The sequence below is a fragment of the Cryptomeria japonica genome, chromosome 2 (assembly GCF_030272615.1).
Source record: "Cryptomeria japonica chromosome 2, Sugi_1.0, whole genome shotgun sequence".
Lineage (NCBI taxonomy): Eukaryota > Viridiplantae > Streptophyta > Pinopsida > Cupressales > Cupressaceae > Cryptomeria > Cryptomeria japonica.
The window spans coordinates 65,224,826-65,243,265 of NC_081406.1; positions in this window are offsets into that span (position 1 = coordinate 65,224,826).

Consider the following 18,440-nt stretch of genomic DNA (forward strand, 5'->3'; position numbering starts at 1 on the left):
GTAAATATGTGTTTAGAAATTATTTTCCTATTAGTGTAGATATTCAAATTTATTTATTTATTAGAATTTTTTTTTCTATTAAATCTTTTAGAAGTTTTGGATATGGAGTCCACTTCTATATATAAAAACAAGAGTTGCATCATCTTTTTAATAAGGGTGTATCTAAATGTTTTCAGATTGAGGATAATGAAAAGATGGGTCAATTAGGACCAAATCAAAATGATTATTGTTGCCACATACAATAACAAAACCTATTCTATACTAAAGGCAAGTTGAAAGTGCCACCAAAGAATAAAAAGTGCATGTCATGGGGGTACAATAGCTGCTATACTCTTCAATCCTAGTTCTGAAGAGAAGGCCAAATGTACATCCAAATGGTTGTACTAATGTCATAGAGTTTCCCCATTTTTCCCTTTCTTGGCGAACCTCAATGTTATTTGATGTTGCAGATTGTGGTTCTTCCTCATGACTTTTGTCCATCCTTGGTCTCTTGGATGATAACTCTCTTTAAATGAATTTACCTTGTTGCCCATCCCTTGAGGAGAAAGGGTACACTCAACGCCCAAGATACAGGATCCCCCTGTGGATCCTAAAGAGTCTGAAAGTTGGTTAGCTACATGAACAATAGTGAGGAAAGGAGAGGGCAAAACATTGTAGCCTATAGTCTGTTCCAAGCCACAAGAATCATGCAACAAAAGATTATGTTTGATCTAACTTAGATTCTGGAGGTATCCCACCCACCTTCTCTATGGTCTTCTACATGGTCTCAATTTTTGTAGAAGAGATATTCTTTTTGGAAGAAATGTTAGTTGTATACTTCTTAGGTGAAGCTTCTTTCCACCATGAAGCCTCTTGTTTTGGCTAGGATTTAACGATTGGTTATTTTGCTACAATGTGATCAATTTTGTAACATCTCTTGCATTTGAAAGTGAAACCTTCATAGTCCAAAAGTTTTGACCAACTGTAACCATTGGTATTCAAGATTAGTTTTATCTAGAGATCATTGGTAGTGTCCAATTCTACCAAATCTTGTGTCATCCCACATAAGTGGGTTACACTTTTAATCATAAACAAAACTCATTGGTTGTCAAAAAAAAATTGTAAGGCCCTTCGAATGAAGGGGAACCTTTGCTTGAATGGTTTTTTGTTTTCGCTTGAACACCCCCGTTTGAACGAACACCTCAATATGGAGGGGCTCGTTCAAAGACCTTGTCAGCCAACTTTTTTTATTTTTTATTAGGGTTTAGTGGGGTTCATTCGAACCCCCCTTCGTTCAAAGGTATTTAGAGGGGTTCATTCAAACCCCCCTTCATTCGAACCCCCTTATTTTGCACTTGCCCTCCTCCATCTACAATTTTATGCAAATTTTTTACTTTTGAGGCTTAATTTGAGGATCAAGATGAAATCAACTTGACAAACCCAATTGCACTATTATAATCCTCGAAACAAAATTTCCAAAAGTATAGTTTTAATATATTTTGATTTTATTATGAATTTTATTTTTAGTTTTACTAAACATAGGTTTTCACTAAACATCAACTTCTCTATTCTACATAAGTGAAAAAATAGTAAATTAATTTTAAAAAATTTGAAAAATATTTACGCACGTATTGATGTCATTGTTCCAACAACAAACAAAATTCTATACATACAAAACAAGTTATGTGTGACTTCATACACCTATGTCTAAGTTATAATTAGTTTGACTTCAAAAATTAAAATGAGCATTAGATATCCGTGTTAAAAACCTAAATTTGAAAGAATCAAAATTTTATCCTTTGTTATGTGCAACATCATGCACATCACTATTAAAAAATAGTGTTTATGTTAAAACTTAATTATAAAAGGAAATGGAAAAAGAAATGCAGAGAATCACTAGTTCGCATCATCTTTAAATTGCTTAGTTTAACAGTCATAAGTTTTGAAAAGTGAAAATTTAATTCAAAATGTTCTAAGGATTTTCATCTATAACACAAAGTTACCAATAGAGTTTCCAATTGCTGCAACACATGATTCAAACCGATAATGAAAGGGAAGATTTGAGAGGCGAATTGAAATCGGTATGATTGAAAAAGTCTCAATTGATTGATTAAAATTTGGATGCCATGACTTCAGTAGCATACTCTCTCCCCATAGCTAAACATAACTAAGAATAGCATTTTTGTCTTTCTGACAGCCAAAAACTACCATAAAAAACCTCGTGCACATGGGTATATTTCTAGCTTTTCTTCCGTTAGAGGAAGCCATGATTTTGAAATCCAATTGTGAAGCTTTGCAAGGCTAGGCCATAGTTAACTAAACCTTCCAATTAACCCATTCTTTGAATGAAATTATTCATTCTCGCATAGGTCCTGCATCAAACACACATTAAAATCCAATTGCAAGGGTTTTCCAGAGTTGTGTACAATCCTCCTGTTGACAAAATGATGTATGCATTCACTACAAGGATCTAAATAAAATTTAAAAACCTATGAATTAGGAAGATAACCAATCTTTATTACCAATAGGATTGTGTTATGTTTGCAAAAAGGAGATGGGGATGGAGAGATAGGGATAGAAAGAGGAAGAGATAGAGAGAGAGTGTTTGATATGGAGAACAAAAGATAGAGATGCGAAGGAAAAGAGATATAGATAGAGGTCTAGGAAGAGAGAGAGGAAGATGGAGAGAGGGGGGGAGATGGACAAATAGTGAGAGGGAGAAATGTCTAGAGATAGAGGGAGGAGAGGAAGATAGAGGAGTGGGGGAAATAGATATAGGGAGATAGAGGGGGAGATAAAGATACAGAGAGATAGAGAGAAAAACAAAAAAAGACAAGTAGAAGCATACAAGTAGAGTTGTAGAGAGAGACACACACACATATCTTTCCATATATATGGAAAGAGGAAGAGAGAGAAAGAGATACATGAGAAGATAAAGCAAGAGAAAAAGAGATAGATAGGTAGAGGACAGAGTGAGATGAAAAGAGATAGGGGAAGAAAGAGGGAGAGATAATTTACACTATATAAAATATAATTATTATATATTTTATATTATGTCAAATATTATATACAATAATAATATAATTCTATTATATATGATTGAATTTGTATAATATGAAAATATTATATACTAATTATGTATATATTTGTTTAAATAATTTTTATTTAAATATAATATAATACTATTTCGATATTTGTCCTCGTCTAGATTAGATCATGCATTTTTTTTCCTAATGATGGATCATATAGTTTGATTGAAAACGTAGGCAAAAAATATCTACATGATCTAATGCACAAGAAAAAAAATACTCAAATCGCAATGAATTAGATATAATATTATTATTTTTTTAAATTAATTTTATAAAATATAATAATATAATTTATATTGTATGAAATATTATTATTATAATTATATAATCAATTGATTATAATTAAATTATTTTCTAATTATTTATTAAATCTTGTAAGTTTTTATAATTAATTTAAATTATAATCATAAATTAATATGTACTAAATTAAATTAAACAATATAGAATATATAATATAGAATATAATTATAAAAATAAATATGTATTAATATAATTATAATTATCATAATTAATAAAAAAGTTTAAAAATATTAAATAAATAAAAAAATAGTAGAAACACGTCACCTAAAATGTATTAAAAAAAATATTCCCCCACCGTAACTAAAAAAAGCATATTTATATGTGGAATATATAAATAGCTATAAATACTTAGCTATTTGCAATAGATTTAGTGTAAGGTCTTGAAAAATATCACACAAAATCATGCAAGGTGAACCATTTCGTGGAGTTAATTTCTGTAATCGAATGGTTTGTACGAGATTTCCCTTTCATCTCATGGGGATTTGAGAAAGTTCTGATCGGGGATTAGAGAAAATTTTGATCTTTTTCTGAAGGGAAAAAGCATGGCGACGGAATGTAAAAAACAACGAATGAACAAGATGTCTTCAATCGTCTTACATTTTATTTTATCAGTTTTTAACCGTCGATTTGAAGAAGCAGGTCGTTCCTTTCAAATAAGGAACTCCTTCGGCAAATTAAAGTTATTTTATTTATTTAATAATTATTTATTTTATTTTTTGTTATAGGAAAGTTAGGGTTCACTTCATTCATACTCTAAGAGAAAATGCAAGATGGGTTCCACCAAATTTAGATTGGCATAAGTTGAAATTTGACATTGCTAGAGGTAACTTGAGTGTCTTTAAGAGCGGGTTGCATCGTTCAAGATCATAAAGGAGAAATGGTGGCCTGTATTGCTAAGAAACTGTTGATGGGTTATGTAAAGTGGAAAATTGGGAGCTTAGCAAATTCACCACGAGGAAAGGAGAATTCACTAAGCTCAATTTTCACTTGGGGAGACTTTACATTCAAAACAGGGTGATGAATCTACTAGATCCAATTCAAAATGATGCAAGGACTGAATATTAAGCAGATTGGTTGTGTTTGGAGTGTAATTGACCCTCTTTTGTAAGTTGACTAGTTGAATTACGATCAAGTGCTAGAAATAAAGACAAAGTATGAGAAAACGGTGAGCTTGAGATTTAGGATTTCGTCGTGCACCTGAATCTAGGAAGTTTGAGATGGTTTGGAGCTACTCTACAAAATCTGCCAAAAGTTGCAGGGATTGTGTGTCCGGACCAGGTCGCCCTTCGAACTTTCCGCACATCGAAAAGGGTTTTTCTGTCTTTGCAAATAAAACTTAAATCCAAAAGTCCAGCTACGCACCTGCTTTCGGCACACAAAAGGAAAGGGAAATGTGTTGGGAATAGGGGCTTACCTTTAGGTCAAACCTCGGTTTTGGAATTAACCAAGTGGTTGAAATAATGTAATTGAAAAAATTGAAAGTAGAAATCCTCCTCTTTGAGGGGATGTTGAATTGCTTGAAAATGAAATGCTTATACCTCCTTGTGAAGTTTTGCTTGCCTCCACATGGAATTATGATTTCATGAATTAGAATGATGATCTCCTCTTCAATGCTTGAAATCTTGACTCTATTGTTGCTCCAAAGCTTGAAGGAAGACTTAAAATGCTCAATTGCTCTTGAATGCTTGATCTCTTGAATGCTCGGATGCTTGATTGAATTTTATATTATTTCAAATGAGAGGGGAAATCCCTCTTATATACTTGCTCGTAGGATTAACTGATTAATTTTTTGACTTGAGCCAACATAGAGGGGATTTTATCGCTTCAAATTTGAGGTAGGTCAAGGAGAGGGGTCCAAGATAGGTCCCCCTTAAGGGGGACTAGGGTGCCACACCCTGGTCCTGCCCTAAATTGGGGCAGGATCAAGGTGCAGGCAGGGTGCATTTTTGAGTTGAATGGTGTTTTTGATATGTGTGATCATAATCAGGTCTCTGATCAGGCTGAGGGGTGCAAACACTAAGGTGAAGGCTCAAATGCAGTTGAAAATTGCAAGGGGTGCAATTTTAAGATGTTACATTTAGCCCCCACTTTAACAGGAGTATGAGCTTACACAAATACTTGTGATAAAGTACAGGGAAATCAGATTGAAAGACTTTCACCACATCAAAGAGGCAAGATTCACCAAGCCCCTAGTGGACTTTAAGATCTTACGACTTTGATGATAAGGTAAAAGGGAAGATCATGAGAGAGAAAGAGAGAACCATGACTACAACTAGTAAGGTTCTCTTACTATGAGTCATGAAAAAAAGATACTAAAAATCACAAAGCAAAGACAAAGTTCGCTAAGTAACTTTAAGTATCAAGAGAGAGAATCATGAGTGGAAAATTGGGAGCTTAGCAAATTCACCATGGGGAAAGGAGGATTCACTAAGCTCAATTTTCACTTGGGGAGACTTTACATTCAAAAGAGGGTGATGAATCTACTAGATACAATCCAAAATGATGCAAGGACTGAATACTAAGCATATTGGTTGTGTTTGGAATGTACTTGATCCTCTTTTGTAAGTTTAATAGTTGAATTAAGATTACTGTTGGAAATGAAGACAAAGTATGAGAAAACAGTGAGCTATAGATTCGGGATTTCGTCATGCACCTAGATTTGGGAAGTTTGAGATGATTCGAAGCTGCTCTGTGAAATCTGCCAAAAGTTGCAGTGACCATGTCCGGACCAAGTCGCCCTCCTATTGGTCCTCCGAACTTTCCACACGTCAAAAAGGGTTTTTCTGTCTCTGCAAATAAATATTAAATCCAAAATTCCAACTGCACACACAGAAGGAAAGAGAAATATGTTGGGAATAGGGGGTTGCCTTTAGGTCAAACCCCGATTTTGGAATTAACCAAGTGGTTGAAATAATGCAACTGAAAAAACTGAAAGTAGAAATCTTCCTCTTTGAGGGGATGTTGAATTGCTTGTAAATGAAATGCTTATACCTCCTTGTGAAGTTTTGCTTGCCAACACATGCAATTATGATTTCATAAATTAGAATGATGATCTTCTCTTCAATGCTTGAAATCTTGACTCTATTGCTACTCCAAACCTTGAAGGAAGACTGAAAATGCTCAATTGCTCTTGAATGCTTGAATGTTCAGATGCTTGATTGAATTTCATATTATTTCAAATGAGAGGGGAAATCCCTCTTATATACTTGCCCGTATGACTAACTGATTAATTTTCTGACTTAATCCGACATAGAGGGGATTTTCCCACATCAAATTTGAGGTAGGTCAAGGAGACGGGTCCAAGATAGGTCCCCATTAAGGGGGACCAGCACACCACGCCCTGGTCCTACCCTAATTTGGGGCAGGATCAAGGTGTAGGCAAGGTGCATTTTTGAGTTAAATGGTGTTTTTGATATGTGTGAGCATAATCAAGTCTTTGATCAAGACAAGGGGCACAAACACTAAGGCGAAGACCCAAATGCAGTCAAAAATTACAAGGGGTGCAATTTTAGGACGTTACATTTAGCCCCCACTTTAGCGAGAGTATCAGCTTATGCAAATACTCGCGGTAAAGTATAGGGAAATCAGATTGAAAGACTTTCACCATGTCAAAGAGGCAAGATTCACCAAGCCCCTAGTGGACTTTAGGATCTTACGACTTCGATGATAAGGTAAAAGGGAAGATCATGAGAGAGAAAGAGAGAACCTTGACTACAACTAGTAAGGCTCTCTTACTATGAGTCATGAAAAGAAGATACTAAAAATCACAAAGCAAAGACAAAGTTCGCTAAGTAACTTTAAGTATCAAGAGAGAGAATCATGAGTGGAGTGTATGCCCCCACGTTAAAGCAATTGCATACGCCTTGCCGGGAGCAATTTCTTTAAGGTAGGATACACCCAAAGAAGACAAGCACATTATCACAATAATTTAGCCCCCAAGAGAGGATAAATCAAAGGATAATGAACACAAAACACAAAACACGAGGTGGTTTCACCTAACTTTGGAGTCAGTATGCTTTTTATGATAACTCATGTATATCATGTATATATATGTGCACAAAATTGTCCTCATCCCCCGAAGAAAGGAAACCACCATGGAAGAAGGGAACACATGTGTCTTTTGAGTCAACATGGAAGAGAGCAAAAGAGATCTCAACGCTTTGCATCATCCTCAAGTAGACAACACTGGGGATAACAAATAGAAAAATAGGGAAACAAATAGAAGAATGTCAGGGTATGTGCAGGATCATGGTGTGCCAAAACAGGCCCTTAAGTGGCAATGAAATTTAAAAAAATCAGAGTTATGTAACTTGACATAAAAATTTGAATAAGTTGTTGGCAATATTGCATTATAACATACAATGAAAGATTGTTGGCATTTCAATAAGGATATTGAGAAGGTTGTTGATGATTATGGATATAACTGATTAAGGATGTTTACTGTCTTGATATTATTATTTTTTCATTGATGTCAATAAATTGATTTTCTAATTCAGTATGATGTCGCCATATCTTGAGAAGTATGATTTAAAGAGTATAAAGATGTCGGTAAAAGACACAGGAAAGAATATGATGAATAAGGTATTCAATGAGCAACTAGTACTAAGTCAGACAATGATGAGATCATGATGTTTTAGATTGTTTTAACATCATACATATGTTGTAAATTGTAAAGGTTAATACTATACTATGTTATCAAGCAAAGATCTTAATCGGTAAACCCTAAGGAACCTAGTCGGTAAACCCTAAAGTTATCGCTATCGGTTAATGAAGGCGGAATGTCTACCGAGTGAAGTTTAGTATTCACCGAGTTGTCACCGAGTTGTTACCGAGCTATAATAGAATGCATTAAATGTTTGCATGAGTTATTTAATGAAGGAAGCTGATGAGCTGGAACTAATTGAATGATTGGTATGCCGTTAATATAGTTGTTAATGAATCTAAGGCAATGGAAAGTCGGCATGAAGATCTACAGCTCATATTGAACCACAATACCCTGTCACAAGTTTCAAGAAATATATGCAAGTTCCAAGGCGGGGTAAAACGTTTTCAGATCGAAAGATGTATTGAACCTGGACAAGATCAAAGATCTGATGGCTATGATTGATCATGGGAAATGTGATCAAGGAGATTAAGCGGTTACCTAATTGTTTATAAATAGGAAATTGTTGATAAACAATGTATGCGGGCAAGTGTATGCACAGGGATGCTACATAGTGATTACCGAGCACAGAAGCTTTAAGACCTGTTTGAATAACAGAGTATAGAAGCCTAGCAGATAGACAAGATTAGTTCTATGTCTAGATTGTATTGAACAAATAGGAACATGCTTTAGCATTTTAGATGTGAAGTTGCAGATAGATTTTATTACTGTTATTTTGTGAAAGTGACAGAAAATCTCTTAACCGAGTGGACTTAACAGTCTTATTTGTAAAACCCTCTAGCAAGGTGACATTCTGATTGAGTGTTTGAAATCCTTTAACAAGGTCACTTCTAACAAGGTGAAGATCCTAACAGATCTGAGGGAAATCCCTTAACTGGGTCACATCTAGCAATGTGTTTGTAATCTTTAACAGGATTTGCTTTTAACCGAGCATACTCTAGAAGAGTATATTTCTTAGTGGGTCCAAAATCCCATAGTGGTTTTTCCCTATTTGGGTTTCCACGTTAAATCTGGTGTTATGAGGTTTATGATGTTTATATGCTTTTGAGTTTGCATGTTTGACAGTTTTAGTTATATTACTGAAATATATGTTACTGAGGTTGAATCTGATGTTTTTATGAAAGATTAAGTTTGTATGATTCACCCCCCCCCCCCCCTCTCATCTTGTTGGCTATTGGATCTATACTTATATTAAGTATCAGAACTATCATAAGTCATGAACAATATTTTTAAAATATGTAAGAAGAGAATCTATAAAAAACTGAATGTAGTTCTAAGCTACTAGTTGTTTTTTGGAAAAAAAAAATCCTATTTGATGAAAATTTCAAATTTCAATGCAGTGGTACTAAAAGTTTAGGAAAAAGATAAGAAGTAGGTGTATGTCTGACCACCCTAATTACAATCAAATCATAATTATTTTTTATAAGATTTATAATATAAGTATTAGACTCATGTTCAGATGTGACACATTTTTTTATAATTTTTTATAAAGTAAAGAATTATTTATGAATTTTTTACTACAACTTTTCATAAATTTAGAAACTCCTACGTCTGACCACCTCAACTTTGTCAAAACCTTATGAAATTCAATTTTTTAAAATTTTTCCTTATAGTAGACGAAGCATAGGATGTGACGCATATTTCGGATTCAAAAAATGTTATATTGTTTGAAAGTTATGAGTGTTTTTCAATCAGTCTATCAATTAGGACTTTTGTTTGGATTCAATTAGAAAATAAATAATAATTATTTATTAAAGTCAAAATAAGACAACCCTTATATTGTTGGAAAGCTGAGAACATCCTTAAAAAAACCCTTTTTGTTTTATCAATTTTGGCTATTAAAAAAGTCGTCAACCACCAATGTAAGTCTGGAAAATCAAGGAATACTGAAAAACACGTTTTTTCAATTAACTTTCTAGGCTTGTCACTTCCAAGCCAAATCCCAAAGCAAACTCGAGCCAAAATTTTAAATTTTAAATTTGTATAACAGAAATCGGATTTCTGATTCCAATAAGTAAATTCAATAACTAAATTTGCACACAATTAATCTATTGTTTATTAATATATTAATATACAATATATTAATTTATAAATATATTAGTATATGATATTAGAGAGAGGGAGACTGGGGAGTGGGGAGAGAGAGGGGGAAGGGAGAGAGATAGAGATATTAGGAGAGAGTAGGAGAGAGAGAGAGAGGGAGATTAGGGGAGAGGGAGGGAGAGGGAGGGAGAGATTAGGGAAGAGGGAGGGAGGGAGAGGGGGAGAGGGAGGAAGAGAGATTAGGGGAGAGAGAGAGAGAGAGAGAGAGAGAGAGAGGGGGGGGGAATAGATAGAGAGATTAGGGGAGAGAGAGAGAGAGGAGAGAGAGGGAGGGGGAAGGGAGAGAGATAGAGATAGAGGGGGGGGAGAGAGGGAGATAGAGAGAGGGAGGGGGAAGGGGTCATATTGTGTCCTATGATCCCTTAGGTGTCAATTTTTTGTAAGCAGTATTGGCACTTCTTTTTATATTGTAATAATGGTTCATCTTGTCACCTTATGACACATTATGACCCATTAGGACACCATATGGTGTCGTTAGGGGTCATATGGTGTCCTAAGGGGTCATGGGATACCATATGACCCCTAAGGACAACATATGGCCCCTTATGACACCATATTGGGTCGTTATGGGTCCTATGGTGTCCTACGGGGTCATATTGTGTCCTATGACCCCTTAGGACACTATATGACCCCTTACGCCACTAAATTGTGTCGTTATGGGTCATATGACCCCTTAAGACACGATATGACCCTTTATGACACTATACGGTGTTGTTATGGGTCAGATAAACCCTTGTGACACCATATGGTGTCCTTAGGGGTCATATGGTGTCCTAAGGGATCATGGGATACCATATGACCTCTACTGACAACATATGACCCCTTATGACACCATATTGGGTCGTTATGGGTCCTAAGGGGTCATATTGTGCCATATGATTCCTTACGACACCAAATTGTGTTGTTGTGGGTCATATTGTGTCTTAAGGGGTCATATTGTGTCATATGACCCCTTAAGGCACCATATGACCCCTTAGTACACAATATGATTGTTTACAACACTATATGGTATCGTTATGGGTCATATTGTGTCCTACAGAGTCATATTGTGTCTTATGTCCTCTTAAGACAACATATGACCCCTTACGACACTAGATTATGTTGTTATGGGTCATACTGTGTCCTAAGGGGTCATATTGTGTCATATGACCCCTTAAGACACCATATGACCCCTTAGGACACAATATGACCCCTTATGACACCATAATGGGTTGTTATGGGTTCTAAGGGGTCATATGACCCCTCTCCCCTAATCTCTCTCCCCCTCTTCCCTAATCTCTCTCTCCCCTATCTCCCCCCTCTCTCCCCTAATCTTTCTCTCTTTAAAATATGAGTACTCAAATCCGATATCCGATTTTTGCCACTGTCATTAATGTAGCAACAGTAAAAAAAAAAGGTGGCAACGAGAATTGTTTTTGGGACCCCAAATTTATGCATTAAAATCGGATATCCGATTTCTATAAATAAAAAAGAGCCTTGTGGGCCATTTTGTGGATTCCAACGGCCCACATACAAAATATATGTGAATGTATGTCCATATACAAAATATACATGCCAAATAGACATGTAAGCATCCCAAAACTATCTATAACATCCTAAGCTACTGATGGATCATCAAAATCGATCCTCTTCACCACACTGCTCGACTCTAAAGGATCCTGCACAAGAAAAAACAAACCACAATTAAGATTAGTTATATTATATAACTCACATTCGAAAAGTTAACATAAAACTAAAAATAGTAGAAAGAAGACAAAAACTCGGTGGATGAAGCTCTACAACCAAGGATGAATACGAACGGTCCTTGGCGGTAGGTCGGGTCTCCACCTGGGGGCTGCCAAACCTAGTGGGAAGCCCCCGCATTTACTCCTACTTGTGCCTCCATTAATGGAGAAGAATAGCGATGGGGTTGGAATTAATACCAACCAAAGCAATAACGATGGGAAAAAAACATTCCACCAAGCCGTTCAAGGGCTTTGCACGACATTCCCAGACGAGGCGAAATTCGAGCCAGACATCCCTCTCGATGCAGCAGCAAGCCAAGCCCATGAAGAAGGTGAGGTTGCCTTGACTTCAGGAGTTGTCATTAAACCTAATTCTTCCATGACCGATTGCATTTCTAAGGAAATTTCTAGACTTAGGGATTCTGTGATTTTTTTAGCAGCCCTTGATGTAGATGGGATGTCATCTAGACAGTATTTGAATAGATGGTTTCAAGATACTTGGTGTACAAAACTTCGCATTCATGTTTCTTTCTGTAGAATGTTTCAAAAAGGGTTATTCTTTATTTTTTTTAATGATAAAGAAACACAGAGGAAAGTTATCGATAAACAATTTTGGAATGTAGGAAATGCTTGTTTTAGGGCCGTTCCTTGGACCCCTCTTGCATGTAACAAGGAAATCATGGCACTCTCTAACCCTAAATGGGTAGTTATTAAAAATGTTCCCCCATTCTTATGGAACTGTATCACCAAAATTACCGAACCTCTAGGCAAAGTAATTAAAATTGACTCTTCTGCTACCTTATTACCCCATATGGATGAGAGGGTACTCATTGCTTTCAATCTTGGCTCGATTTTCCCCTCAAGAATAGATATATGTATTGAAAATGAGTTATTTTCATGTCCCTTAAAGTATTTGGGGGGAATTAATGCATGTCATAAATGCAGGAGAAGTGGGCATTTCCTTAAAAATTACCCTCTGATAGGAAGGAAAAATGTTACCTCTTCCAAGAGGACCTCTGTTCGAAACCATCTACACTCGGCCTCAGAAGACCCCTCGAACCCTAAGCAGACTACCCCTACTCCCCGCCCATTACACCTTGAACCTTCATCTCTCGGCCCATCCATCAATACACAACCTAACTCTATCGACCCGCCACCTCTACCCGAACCTGACCCCCACCCTTTCGTCCACAAGATTGCCCTAATCCTTCCAGTGCTCCTCCCTCGATTGCCGAGTCTTTACTCAAGTATCAGATGGCCCTAAAAGAGGCTAATTTGGTTGCCAGTGAATCTAATCCACTGGAATCTGATGTAGTTGAAGTCTCCACTAATAAAGGTGGACCCAGAACTCAAAATGCACAACAAATTGTCCTAGAAAAATTGAAAATGGCTGCAGAACACAGAAAACAACTTGAATTATCAATAAGTAACCAAAAAAAGGAGTTTGAATCCTTTACCATGCCCTTGCTCCAAGAGTTGATCGAAGGGGAGGATGGTGGTGCTCATGATACCACCAATGCTACCGGTGTTGTTAGTCAATCTCCTTAGGGGTATGAATGTAGGGATAATTACGACCTTCCTGGGGAGATGAGCATTCCCCCAATATCAAATACTCCCTTGGAGGCCGAGGATGGGGGTGAGGAAGCACCACACCCCACCAAACCCCTTGAGCTGACATCTGATAACATTGATGGGGAAATGGGGCTTACCATTCCCCCTTTCGACCAACATTTAGAGAAAGATCATTGTACTGGACCTGGATTGAAGTCTGACGAAGTTGTGATTATCAACAATGATGGGGATAATCCATTTTCCCCAGATCTTAGAGCTTTTGATTCTGGAACTAATAATGGGGGAGAAGAGCTAGCTGGAAATAAATCCAAGAAAAAAAGGAGGAAAAGATCTCCTAAGGCCGCTAAAGAGACTTTAGTTAGGAAGGACTCATTGGGACCTGAGCAGCTCTCTGAGCTTAGGAAGAAAAGAGGTAGACCACTCTCAACAGTGGCCTTTGATGCCAGTCACCTTTCTAAACCTGAGGAATGGCCTAAGTGCTTCAAGGGGTTTAAATCCCTGGTGGACACTCCTGAATTAACCTCCCAATGTTTAAAGCCATCTCGTGGAACATTAGGGGACTTGAGGCCCCTGACAGAAAATATGTGGTCAAAAGATTTCTAAATATGCACAAGGAAATTGATTGCCTTATGCTCCAAGAGCTAAAATCAGTGGGAGAGAGGGAGATAGAGAGAGGGAGGGGGAAGGGGTCATATTGTGTCCTATGATCCCTTAGGTGTCAATTTTTTTTAAGCAGTATTGGCACTTCTTTTTATATTGTAATAATGGTTCATCTTGCCACCTTATGACACACTATGACCCATTAGGACACCATATGGTGTCGTTAGGGGTCATATGGTGTCCTAAGGGGTCATGGGATACCATATGACCCCTAAGGACAACATATGGCCCCTTATGACACCATATTGGGTCGTTATGGGTCCTATGGTGTCCTACAGGGTCATATTGTGTCCTATGACCCCTTAGGACACTATATGACCTCTTACGCCACTAAATTGTGTCGTTATGGGTCATATGACCCCTTAAGACACGATATGACCCTTTATGACACTATACGGTGTTGTTATGGGTCAGATAAACCCTTATGACACCATATGGTGTCGTTAGGGGTCATATGGTGTCCTAAGGGATCGTGGGATACCATATGACCTCTACTGACAACATATGACCCCTTATGACACCATATTGGGTCATTATGGGTCCTAAGGGGTCATATTGTGCCATATGATTCCTTACGACACCAAATTGTGTCGTTGTGGGTCATATTGTGTCCTAAGGGGTCATATTGTGTCATATGACCCCTTAAGGCACCATATGACCCCTTAGTACACAATATGACTGTTTACAACACTATATGGTATCGTTATGGGTCATATTGTGTCCTACAGAGTCATATTGTGTCTTATGTCCTCTTAAGACAACATATGACCCCTTACGACACCAAATTATGTCGTTATGGGTCATATTGTGTCCTAAGGGGTCATGTTGTGTCATATGACCCCTTAAGACACCATATGACCCCTTAGGACACAATATGACCCCTTATGACACCATAATGGGTCGTTATGGGTTCTAAGGGGTCATATGACCCCTCTCCCCTAATCTCTCTCCCCCTCTTCCCTAATCTCTCTCTCCCCTGTCTCCCCCCTCTCTCCCCTAATCTTTCTCTCTTTAAAATATGAGTACTCAAATCCGATATCCGATTTTTGCCACTGTCATTAATGTAGCAACAGTAAAAAAAAAAGGCGGCAACGAGAATTGTTTTTGGGACCCCAAATTTATGCATTAAAATCGGATATCCGATTTCTATAAATAAAAAAGAGCCTTGTGGGCCATTTTGTGGATTCCAACGGCCCACATACAAAATATATGTGAATGTATGTCTATATACAAAATATACATTCCAAATAGACATGTAAGCATCCCAAAACTATCTATAACATCCTAAGCTACTGATGGATCATCAAAATCGATCCTCTTCACCACACTGCTCGACTCTAAAGGATCCTGCACAAGAAAAAACAAACCACAATTAAGATTAGTTATATTATATAACTCACATTCGAAAAGTTAACATAAAACTAAAAATAGTAGAAAGAAGACAAAAACTCGGTGGATGAAGCTCTGCAACCAAGGATGAATACGAACGGTCCTTGGCGGTAGGTCGGGTCTCCACCTGGGGGCTGCCAAACCTAGTGGGAAGCCCTCGCATTTACTCCTACTTGTGCCTCCATTAATGGAGAAGAATAGCGATGGGGTTGGAATTAATACCTGATGCCCTCCTAAATGGCACAATTGTTAGTTCAAGATCAATCAACACAAAAACACACAAACCATTAGTGTTAATCAATCTAAAACTAAAACATATGAAGGCATTCCAAGAGAGATACTAAAAACACATGCTAATGAATCTAACTAAAGAAGTAAGACAATGAGATATCTCCAACTATCTCTCAGCATGATATTAGTTCCTTCTCCCTTGTTCCTCTCCTCTCCAAGTTCCAAAATAGTGTAGCTCTCAGCAGCTTTTTGCACTATGGATGCTTATGGAGGATTGAGATTTATAGAATAGCTCTAAATGTGAAATAAAAAGCTATTTTAATGCTAAAATGATGTGTTTTAACCAAAAAGACAATATTTAGTTATGCTATTGCTAAATGCTCTCTAAAATGGCTATAGTCTAAATGCTTACAAGTTTTCAGGATCTGGATTATGAAGGAATGGGCTCTATTTATAGGAAAAATGGAGCAATGGATGGCCAGGATTGAATGGTTTAATCAAGGGTCAAGCTTAAAAGTTGGGGATCCATGTGCACAATTGGCACCAATAAAATAATGACAAGTGTCAACACAGGATTGGGTTGAAAGAAGAGGTTGGAGGCATTAAAGGCCTGAGAAGACCTCATGGTTATCTAAAGGCTAAGGGTCAAGCCTAAATTAGGATTACCCACTGAATTAGGAGTTAATCCCAGGATAAACCTTTGTGCAAATGATTAAGAGATAATCATGGTCAAAGTATTAAATGCTTGATGAGACCTTTGTGGTTGGGTAGAGGTTGAGTCAAACAAATGTTTTAACCATGTGGGAGGGTTGAATTAACCATTAATGGTTATTGGAGACTTTGGGGAATTAAGTGGTTGAAAGTTGGAAGCCTTTAATGGTTTTCAAAGACTTTGGGGTTTTTGGTGGTTGAAGGTAGAAAACCTTCAATGGTTATCCAAGACTTTGGGCCATTTGAGAAGTGACTCCATTTTGCTTAGGAATGTGACAATAATTAGGGGATGGATTAGGCTAATTAGGAAGGGTTTAGAAGAATCTAGAAGGGGATTAGATTTTGCAAGTGGATTTGGTGGGTGAGGGAAAATAGGATTTTATTGAAATAAAAATTCATTTATTTCAATAATGTGTGCAAGTTGCATTTGTAGGAAAATGCAAGTGGGGTGGGGATAATGATTTAAATAAATGTTTTATTTAATTTATTTAAAAGAGGAATAGGGGGATTTAATTAAATAAATAGATTTTATTTATTTAATTGATTTGAATTGGATTTAATGAATTAATTAAAATAAATTGAATAATTTATTTAATTAATAGAAGAGTGTTTGGAGATGAATTAATTAAATATTTATTTAATTAATTGGTGGCTAGTGGATTTTTAATCAAATAAATACGAAATATTCATTTAATTAAAATGGACAGATTTATGTGACTACAATACCAACCAAAGCAATAACGATGGGAAAAAAACATTCCACCAAGCCGTTCAAGGGCTTTGCACGACATTCCCATACGAGGCGAAATTCGAGCCAGACATCCCTCTCGATGCAGCAGCAAGCCAAGCCCATGAAGAAGGTGAGGTTGCCTCGACTTCAAGAGTTGTCATTAAACCTAATTCTTCCATGATTGATTGCATTTCTAAGGAAATTTCTAGACTTAGGGATTTTGTGATTTTTTTAGCAGCCCTTGATGTAGATGGGATGTCATCTAGATAGTATTTGAATAGATGGTTTCAAGATACTTGGTGTACAAAACTTCGCATTCATGTTTCTTTCTGTAGAATGTTTCAAAAAGGGTTATTCTTTATTTTTTTTAATGATAAAGAAACACAGAGGAAAGTTATCGATAAACAATTTTGGAATGTAGGAAATGCTTGTTTTAGGGCCGTTCCTTGGACCCCTCTTGCATGTAACAAGGAAATCATGGCACTCTCTAACCCTAAATGGGTAGTTATTAAAAATGTTCCCCCATTCTTATGGAACTGTATCACCAAAATTACCGAACCTCTAGGCAAAGTAATTAAAATTGACTCTTCTGCTACCTTATTACCCCATATGGATGAGAGGGTACTCATTGCTTTCAATCTTGGCTCGATTTTCCCCTCAAGAATAGATATATGTATTGAAAATGAGTTATTTTCATGTCCCTTAAAGTATTTGGGGGGAATTAATGCATGTCATAAATGCAGGAGAAGTGGGCATTTCCTTAAAAATTACCCTCTGATAGGAGGGAAAAATGTTACCTCTTCCAAGAGGACCTCTGTTCGAAACCATCTACACTCGGCCTCAGAAGACCCCTCGAACCCTAAGCAGACTACCCCTACTCCCCGCCCATTACACCTTGAACCTTCATCTCTCGGCCCATCCATCAATACACAACCTAACTCTATCGACCCGCCACCTCCACCCGAACCTGACCCCCACCCTTTCGTCCACAAGATTGCCCTAATCCTTCCAGTGCTCCTCCCTCGATTGCCGAGTCTTTACTCAAGTATCAGATGGCCCTAAAAGAGGCTAATTTGGCTGCCAGTGAATCTAATCCACTGGAATCTGATGTAGTTGAAGTCTCCACTAATAAAGGTGGACCCAGAACTCAAAATGCACAACAAATTGTCCTAGAAAAATTGAAAATGGCTGCAGAACACATAAAACAACTTGAATTATCAATAAGTAACCAAAAAAAGGAGTTTGAATCCTTTACCATGCCCTTGCTCCAAGAGTTGATCGAAGGGGAG